The following is a 10,000-nucleotide window of genomic DNA, read 5'->3' on the forward strand; positions in this document are numbered from 1 at the left end:
AGGAAGGCCGAGGCCGATTTCCTCCGGGTATGGCTCGTTGCGTGCGGCAGGGGGAGGCGCAGCGTACGGTACCGAGCACTCGGAGGTGCGGTGCTGCCCGCCGGAGTGACAGCGAAAGGCTGCGCACCGCTTTCCGCCTGGTAACTCGGCGTCCGTGAGACCGACCGACTCCGCTTTAGCGCCGGAGCTAGAGTGGGGCAAGGGGCACGTTTGGGTACCGGAACGATCACGTTCGCATACCGGGAAGTCGAGTGCCGGGCCGCTGAAAGCGAGCAGGGTGCCACCGCTCGGGGCCCCGGTTTGTCCGTCCCACCCGGAGGCCCATATCTCCGGAAGGCACAGGCCGATTTCCACCGGGTATGGCTCGTTGTGTGCGGCCGGACCAGGCGCAGCGGACGGTACCGAGCACTCGGAGGTCGGGCGCTGCCCGCCGGAGGTACAGCGAAAGGCTGCAAACCACTTTCCGCCTGGTAACTCGGCGTCTGTGAGACCGACCGACTCCGCTTTACCGCCGGAGCTAGAGTGGGGCAAGGGGCACCGTTGGGTACTGGAACGATCACGTTCGCACACCGGGAAGTCGAGTGCCGGGTCTCGAAACGGAGCCGGGTCGGCCCAATTTAAAACGGAGAATAGAGTGCTGCCCTCTGCGGGTGAAAACCTGGAAGTACGTTGGTTAATGATTTCCAGTTCACCCCGCTTGGTCAGGCCCACTCGGAGGCGGATAACTCCGGAACGCCGAGGCCGATTTCCTCCGGGTATGGCTCGTTGCGTGCGGCAGGAGGAGGCGCAGCGTACGGTACCGAGCACTCGGAGGTGCGGTGCTGCCCGCCGGAGTGACAGCGAAAGGCTGCGCACCGCTTTCCGCCTGGTAACTCGGCGTCTGTGAGACCGACCGACTCCGCTTTACCGCCGGAGCTAGAGTGGGGCAAGGGGCACCGTTGGGTACCGGAACGATCACGTTCGCACACCGTGAAGTCGAGTGCCGGGCCGCTGAAAGCGAGCAGGGTGCCACCGCTCGGGGCCCCGGTTTGTCCGTCCCACCCGGAGGCCCATATCTCCGGAAGGCACAGGCCGATTTCCTCCGGGTATGGCTCGTTGTATGCGGCCGGACCAGGCGCAGCGGACGGTACCGAGCACTCGGAGGTCCGGCGCTGCCCGCCGGAGGTACAGCGAAAGGCTGCAAACCACTTTCCGCCGCCTCCCTCCGCGGGCGTGAGACCGACGGTCATCGGGTTTGGTTCCGCGGCTCGAGCAGGACGAGGGGCAGCGAACGGTACCGGAACGAACCCGGTCGCACACCGGGAAGTCGAGTGCCGGGTCTCGAAACGGAGCCGGGTCGGCCCAGTTTAAAACGGAGAAGAGAGTGCTGCCCTCTGCGGGTGAAAACCTGGAAGTACGTTGGTTAATGATTTCCAGTTCACCCCGCTTGGTCAGGCCCACTCGGAGGCGGATAACTCCGGAACGCCGAGGCCGATTTCCTCCGGGTATGGCTCGTTGCGTGCGGCAGGAGGAGGCGCAGCGTACGGTACCGAGCACTCGGAGGTGCGGTGCTGCCCGCCGGAGTGACAGCGAAAGGCTGCGCACCGCTTTCCGCCTGCTAACTCGGCGTCCGTGAGACCGACCGACTCCGCTTTAGCACCGGAGCTAGAGTGGGGCAAGGGGCACCGAAGGGTACCGGAACGATCACGTTCGCATACCGGGAAGTCGAGTGCCGGGCCGCTGAAAGCGAGCAGGGTGCCACCGACTCGTCGGGCCAACTCGGAGGCTGATATCTCAGGAAGGCCGAGGCCGATTTCCTCCGGGTATGGCTTGTTGCGTGCGGCAGGAGGAGGCGCAGCGTACGGTACCGAGCACTCGGAGGTGCGATGCTGCCCGCCGGAGTGACAGCGAAAGGCTGCGCACCGCTTTCCGCCTGGTAACTCGGCGTCCGTGAGACCGACCGACTCCGCTTTAGCGCCGGAGCTAGAGTGGGGCAAGGGGCACGTTTGGGTACCGGAACGATCACGTTCGCATACCGGGAAGTCGAGTGCCGGGCCGCTGAAAGCGAGCAGGGTGCCACCGACTCGTCGGGCCCACTCGGAGGCTGATATCTCAGGAAGGCCGAGGCCGATTTCCTCCGGGTATGGCTCGTTGCGTGCGGCAGGAGGCGGCGCAGCGTACGGTACCGAGCACTGGGAGGTGCGATGCTGCCCGCCGGAGTGACAGCGAAAGGCTGCGCACCGCTTTCCGCCTGCTAACTCGGCGTCCGTGAGACCGACCGACTTCGCTTTACCGCCGGAGCTAGAGTGGGGCAAGAGGCACGGTTGGGTACCGGAACGATCACGTTCGCACACCGGGAAGTCGAGTGCCGGGTCTCGAAACGGAGCCGGGTCGGCCCAATTTAAAACGGAGAATAGAGTGCTGCCCTCTGCGGGTGAAAACCTGGAAGTACGTTGGTTAATGATTTCCAGTTCACCCCGCTTGGTCAGGCCCACTCGGAGGCGGATAACTCCGGAACGCCGAGGCCGATTTCCTCCGGGTATGGCTCGTTGCGTGCGGCAGGAGGCGGCGCAGCGTACGGTACCGAGCACTCGGAGATGCGGTGCAGCCCGCCGGAGTGACAGCGAAAGGCTGCGCACCGCTTTCCGCCTGCTAACTCGGCGTCCGTGAGACCGACCGACTTCGCTTTACCGCCGGAGCTAGAGTGGGGCAAGGGGCACGGTTGAGTACCGGAAGGATGACGTTCGCACACCGGGAAGTCGAGTGCCGGGCCGCTGAAAGCGAGCAGGGTGCCACCGCTCGGGGCCCCGGTTTGTCCGTCCCACCCGGAGGCCCATATCTCCGGAAGGCACAGGCCGATTTCCACCGGGTATGGCTCGTTGTGTGCGGCCGGACCAGGCGCAGCGGACGGTACCGAGCACTCGGAGGTCGGGCGCTGCCCGCCGGAGGTACAGCGAATGGCTGCAAACCACTTTCCGCCGCCTCCCTCCGCGGGCGTGAGACCGACGGTCGTCGGGTTTGTTTCCGCGGCTAGAGCAGGACGAGGGGCAGCGAACGGTACCGGAAGGAACCCGGTCGCACACCGGGAAGTCGACTAGCGGGCCGCCGAAAGCGAGCACGGGGCCCCGGTTTGTCCGTCCCACCCGGAGGCCCATATCTCTGGAAGGCACAGGCCGATTTCCACCGGGTATGGCTCGTTGTGTGCGGCAGGACCAGGCGCAGCGGACGGTACCGAGCACTCGGAGGTCGGGCGCTGCCCGCCGGAGGTACAGCGAAAGGCTGCAAACCACTTTCCGCCACCTCCCTCCGCGGGCGTGAGACCGACGGTCGTCGGGTTTGTTTCCGCGGCTAGAGCAGGACGAGGGGCAGCGAACGGTACCGGAACGAACCCGGTCGCACACCGGGAAGTCGACCAGCGGGCCGCCGAAAGCGTGCTCGGGTCCCCGGTTTGTCTGTCCCACCCGGAGGCTGATATCTGAGGAAGTCCGAGGCCGATCTCCTCCGGCTAACTCGGCGGGCAATGTGTCCCCCCCACCATCTTCGGCTGATTACCGTGGCTGGACCGGATCAAGGAGCAACGGAACCGTGCCAGAACGACGTCGGTCGGACGGCGTGAACTGATAGTGCCGAGGCCGGAAACCGAGCCGGAAATGTGCACCGATTTATTGGTCCCACTCGCAGGCCCATATCTCCGGAAGGCCGAGGCCGATTTCCTCCGGGTATGGTTCGCTGCGTGCAGCCGGAAGGGGAGCAGCGGACGGCACTGAGCAGCCGGAGGTGCGGCGCTGCCCGCCGGAGCTGCAAGCGAAAGGCTGCGCACCGCTTTCCGCTGGTTAACTCGGCAGGCCGTCAGGCCGACCGACTCCGCTTCAGCACGGGAGCTAGAGTCGGGCAAGGGGCACCGAAGGGTACCGGAAGGATCACGTTCGGACACCGGGAAGTCGAGTGCCGGGCCGCCGAAAGCGAGCTCGGGGCCCCGGTTTGTCCGTCCCACCCGGAGGCCCATATCTCGAGAAGGCACAGGCCGATTTCCTCCGGGTTTGGCTCGCTGCGTGCGGCCGGACGAGGCGCAGCGAACGGTACCGAGCACTCGGAGGTGCGGCGCTGCCCGCCGGAGGTACAGCGAAAGGCTGCAAACCGCTTTCCGCCTCCTCTCCCCTCGGGCGTGAGACCGACGGTCGTCTGGTTTGCTTCCGCGGCAAGAGCAGGACGAGGGGCACCGAGCGGTACCAGAACGAACCCGGTCGCACACCGGGATGTGGAGTGCCCGGCCCAAACCCGCTACCCCCCCCCCCCCCCCCACCCGAAAGCGAGCCCCGGTTTGTGGATTAAAAGTGAAGCGGCAAAGATTTGTAAAACAGCGTGAAATGATGAACCAGAAGCCCAAAGTAATGGTGGGAATAAAAGTTCCGAAATGTGAAATGGTGAACCAGAAGTTGTGTGAACTGTTTAACCCAAAGTGGCAAAAATGGATTAAAAGGGGTGAAATGATCGACCGCAAAGCAGGGCAAGCATTAAACAAAAGCAGCAGCATTTTTTAAAAAGGGACAAATGGTTTACCAGAATCCCAAAAGAATGCTCAGAGACTTAAGTCCCAAAGGGGCAAATGGTTAACCAGAAGCTGGGTGAACTGCTTAACCCAAAGTGGGAAAAAGGATAAAAAAGGGGTGAACTGATCAACCAGAAGTCGACAACAATGTGCGGCGATTAAGTCTGAAAGAGGGAAAGGTTGACCGGAATGCAGGGAAATGATTAAACAAAAGCAGAAAAATTCAGTAAAAAGGGGCAAGTGGTGAACCAGAAGTTGGGTGAACTGCTTAACCAAAAGTGGGAAAGAGGATTAAAAGGGGTGAAATGATGAACCAGAAGGCGAAAGCAATGTGCCGCGTCGAAGTCCTAAAGGGGAAAAGGTTGACCAGAAAGCAGGGAAATGATTAAACAAAAGCAGAAAAATTCAGTAAAAAGGGGCAAGTGGTGAACCAGAAGTTGGGTGAACTGCTTAACCAAAAGTGGGAAAGAGGATTAAAAGGGGAGAAATGTTGAACCAGATGTCGAAAACAATGCGCGGCGATGAAGTCTGAAAGAGGAAAAGGTTGACCGCAAAGCAGGGAAAGCATTAAACAAAAGCAGCAGCATTTTAAAAAAAGGGACAAATGGTTTACCAGAATCCCAAAAGAATGCTCAGAGACTTAAGTACCAAAGGGCAAATGGTTAACCAGAAGCTGGGTGAACTGTTTAACCAAAAGTGGGAAAAAGGATTAAAAGGGGTGAAATGATTAACCAGAAGGCGAAAGCAATGTGCCGCGTCGAAGTCCTAAAGGGGAAAAGGTTGACCATAAAGCAGGGAAATGATTAAACAAAAGCAGAAAAATTCAGTAAAAAGGGGCAAATGGTTAACCAGAAGTTGGGTGAACTGCTTAACCAAAAGTGGGAAAGAGGATTAAAAGGGGAGAAATGTTGAACCAGATGTCGAAAACAATGCGCGGCGATGAAGTCTGAAAGAGGAAAAGGTTGACCGCAAAGCAGGGAAAGGATTAAACAAAAGCAGCAATATCTTTTAAAAAGGGACAAATGGTGAACCAGAATCACAAAAGAATGCTCAGAGACTTAAGTCCCAAAGGGGCAAATGGTTAACCAGAAGCTGGGTGAACTGTTTAACCAAAAGTGGGAAAAAGGATTAAAATGTTGTGAAATGATTAACCAGAAGGCGAAAGCAAAGTGCGGCGGCGAAGTCCAAAAGGGGAAAAGTTTGACAAGAAAGCAGGGAAATGATTAAACCAAAGCGGAAAAATTCAGTAAAAAGGGGCAAATGGTTAACCAGAAGCAGGGTGAACTGCTTAACCAAAAGCGGGAAAGAGGATTAAAAGGGGAGAAATGTTGAACCAGATGTCGAAAACAATGCGCGGCGATGAAGTCTGAAAGAGGAAAAGGTTGACCGCAAAGCAGGGAAAGGATTAAACAGAAGCAGCAATATCTTTTAAAAAGGGACAAATGGTGAACCAGAATCCCAAAAGAATGCTCAGAGACTTAAGTCCCAAAGGGGCAAATGGTTAACCAGAAGCTGGGTGAACTGTTTAACCAAAAGTGGGAAAAAGGATTAAAATGTTGTGAAATGATTAACCAGAAGGCGAAAGCAAAGTGCGGCGGCGAAGTCCTAAAGGGGAAAAGGTTGACCAGAAAGCAGGGAAATGATTAAACAAAAGCAGAAAAATTCAGTAAAAAGGGGCAAATGGTTAACCAGAAGTTGGGTGAACTGCTTAACCAAAAGTGGGAAAGAGGATTAAAAGGGGAGAAATGTTGAACCAGATGTCGAAAACAATGCGCGGCGATGAAGTCTGAAAGAGGAAAAGGTTGACCGCAAAGCAGGGAAAGGATTAAACAGAAGCAGCAATATCTTTTAAAAAGGGACAAATGGTGAACCAGAATCACAAAAGAATGCTCAGAGACTTAAGTCCCAAAGGGGCAAATGGTTAACCAGAAGCTGGGTGAACTGTTTAACCAAAAGTGGGAAAAAGGATTAAAAGGGGAGAAATGTTTAACCAGAAGGTGAAAGCAAAGTGCGGCGGCGAAGTCCAAAAGGGGAAAAGTTTGACAAGAAAGCAGGGAAATGATTAAACCAAAGCGGAAAAATTCAGTAAAAAAGGGGCAAATGGTTAAACAGAAGCAGGGTGAACTGCTTAACCCAAAGTGGGAAAAAGGATTAAAAGGGGAGAAATGTTTAACCAGATGTCGTAAACAAGGTGCGGCGATGAAGTCGGAAAGAGGGAAAGGTGGACCGCAAAGCAGGGAAAGCATTAAACAAAAGCAGCAACATTTTTAAAAAAGGGACAAATGGTGAACCAGAATCCCAAAATAATGCTCAGAGACTTAAGTCCCAAAGGGGCAAATGGTTAACCAGTAGCTGGGTGAACTGTCTAACCCAAAGTGGGAAAAAGGATTAAAAGGGGTGAAATGATTAACCAGAAGGCGAAAGCAAAGTGCGGCGGCGAAGTCGTAAGGGGAAAAGGTTGACCAGAAAGCAGGGAAAGCATTAAACAAAAGCGGCAACATTTTTTAAAAAGTGGCAAATGGTTAACCAGAATCCCAAAAGAATGCTCAGAGACTTAAGTCCCAAAGGGGAAATGGTTAACCAGAAGCTGGGTGAACTGGTGAACCAAAAGTGGGAAAAAGGATTAAAAGGGGAGAAATGTTTAACCAGAAGGCAAAAGCAAAGTGCGGCGGCGAAGTCCAAAAGGGGAAAAGGTTGACAAGAAAGCAGGGAAATGATTAAACCAAAGCGGAAAAATTCAGTATAATGGGGCAAATGGTTAACCAGAAGCTGGGTGAAATGGTTAACCGAAAGTGGCAAAAAAAGATTTAAAGGGGAAAAATGATTAACCAGAAGTCGACAACAATGCGCGGCGATGAAGTCTGAAAGGGGAAAAGGTTGACCACATAGCAGGGAAACGATTAAACAAAAGCGGCAACATTTTTTAAAAATTGGCAAATGATTAACCAGAATCCCAAAAGAATGCTCAGAGACTAAGTCCCAAAGGGGAAATGGTTAACCAGAAGCTGGGGGAAATGGTTAACCAAAAGTTGCAAAAATGATTAAAAGGGGTGAAATGATTAACCAGGAGGCTAAAGCAATGTGCCGCGGTGAAGTCTGAAAGAGGGAAAGGTTGACCAGAAAGCATTAAACAAAAGCGGCAACATTTTTTAAAAATTGGCAAATGATTAACCAGAATCCCAAAAGAATGCTCAGAGACTAAGTCCCAAAGGGGAAATGGTTAACCAGAAGCTGGGGGAAATGGTTAACCAAAAGTTGCAAAAATGATTAAAAGGGGTGAAATGATTAACCAGGAGGCTGAAGCAATGTGCCGCGGTGAAGTCTGAAAGAGGCAAAGGTTGACCGGAAAGCATTAAACAAAAGTGGCAACATTTTTTAAAAATTGGCAAATGGTTAACCAGAATCCCAAAAGAATGCTCAGAGACTAAGTCCCAAAGGGGAAATGGTTAACCAGAAGCTGGGGGAAATGGTTAACCAAAAGTTGCAAAAATGATTAAAAGGGGTGAAATGATCAACCAGAAGTCGAAAATTATGTGCGGCGATGAAGTCCTAAGGGGGAAAAGTTACCCAGAAGGCAGGGAAATGATCAAACGAAAGCAGCCAAAAAATTATTAAAAGAGGGGAACTGATGAACCAAAAGGTGAGAAACGGCCCGCAGAGACTAAGTCCAAAACGGGAACTGGTGAACCGGAAATGATTAACCAAAAACTAAGTCCGAAGAGGGAACTGGTAAACCAGAACTGAGTAACCCGATTTTTAAAATTAATTATAAATGGGGAAACGATTGAGCAAAAGGCGGAAATTAAGTCACAGGGACCAGGTCCGAAAGGGCAAGAGGTTACCCCGTAGGGGGCATTCGTCAACTCAATCTGAAAATTTTGAAGGCAAATCTGACCAAAATGCGGAAATCGGACCACACCGCGAGGGGCGCCATTCGACGGGGCAGGGGTAGACGCGTCGAACGGTACCTGAAGGTCCCGGCTGCGACACGTGAGTCCGGAGATATGGCCAGTCAAAGTCTGATGGGAGGTACCGAAGCCGAAAAATCGAAACGCGTTTGCGGCGATTCGGTGTCAGAGAGTCGGTCACGAATTCAAATTCGTCCCGCTGATTCGCCAATTGCCAGCCGGTTCCGGGGGGATTGGCGGGGTACCTGCAGGATAGTAAGAGGTGGCATGTCGAGACTTAGCCTGTTTACCAGACTTGTGTCTAGCGCCTCCAGGTCTGCAGAGACCGACCCGGGCTGCCGCCCAACCGACTTTTAAGCCTTTTGGGAGTGGGAATTTTTCCCATTTTTCCCCATTTTTCGGGTTTTTTGGTCGGGCTTGAAAACGGCGGCCCCGAGGCCTCCCGGGGCTGGCGGGCTTCGGCTCCCTTGCGAGAGGGTCCGAATTCCACCCGTTTAAGCCCAGAAAGGAGTTCGGAAGTCAGTCGGTCGAGGGAACCCCTTCGGAAGTCCGACGGGGATGGATTCGGCCGGCGTTTCGGATCTCCGGTCAGAGGATTCCCCCCCTGGGCGGGGGGGTGCGAGTAGCTGCCGGCAAACGGTCCCTTGCACTTGTGGCACAAAAAGTCCGAGCACAGGTTAATGAGTTGGCCGCGGAAGCCCCTATGCCGAAATGAGAAAGCCCCCGTTGCGGGGATTTAGTGACGCATCTGCGGCCGGAGGTGGGAGGCCGTCCTGCCGAATTGACACTTGTCATTCGGGCACCTAGGGATTGGTCGGGTACCCGGAGATTTTCGAGAACACGATTTTCAGAGCTTTCTCTGACAGCCCAGGTGCACTTTAAGAGTGCCTGAAAAAGTGACACTTGGCAAAAGGCTCTCAATTTCAAAGCGGAGACCTTTACAAGAGCACTCGGAAGTCACCTGTCAGCATTTAAAGCTACATCAGGCGGCAATTTTCGAACTCTTTGTCAGTCTGAAATCGTGTTGAGCCTCGACAGCGTCGGGCTCAGGCAGGAGGAGCTTGCCAGCAGAGAGAGGCTCACCATGGATTGCTGGTGGATGCTTTTCGAAAACATATACACATTATATTATATTATAATAATATAAAGAAAAAAAAGAGTTTCTCAAAATCTCTGTGACACTTTGCAGATTTTTTTGAAAGCCAATAAAGAGAACTCTTTAACTTGAAAGTCACCTGTGCCGGCATAGCGATGACTTTTAAAACAGGTTGACACTTTCGAGCCGCGGCGGCTCTGAATCACCCCAGACACCAAGTGTGTTTGTGGGCAAGGCACCGCGGCCGGTGGGCTGCTTTTATAATAACGGGCACGCAGACTTTTTGAGAGGAATCGGTACTCTCTTCCGATCGATTTGGCGACTCGCGTCCGACATGGGAGGGCCCGAGCGGTCCAGCCAAGGCTGGTGTTCAGGCTCGTCAGGTTCCTCTCTCTGTCCCAAGTGGCAGACGGACAGTTTTAAAAGTCAGTGGGTTTTGTCGGCACGACTCTCCTGTTCACCCGCTGG

The sequence above is a fragment of the Heptranchias perlo genome, unplaced genomic scaffold (assembly GCF_035084215.1).
Source record: "Heptranchias perlo isolate sHepPer1 unplaced genomic scaffold, sHepPer1.hap1 HAP1_SCAFFOLD_703, whole genome shotgun sequence".
In the NCBI taxonomy this organism is placed as follows: Eukaryota; Metazoa; Chordata; class Chondrichthyes; order Hexanchiformes; family Hexanchidae; genus Heptranchias; species Heptranchias perlo.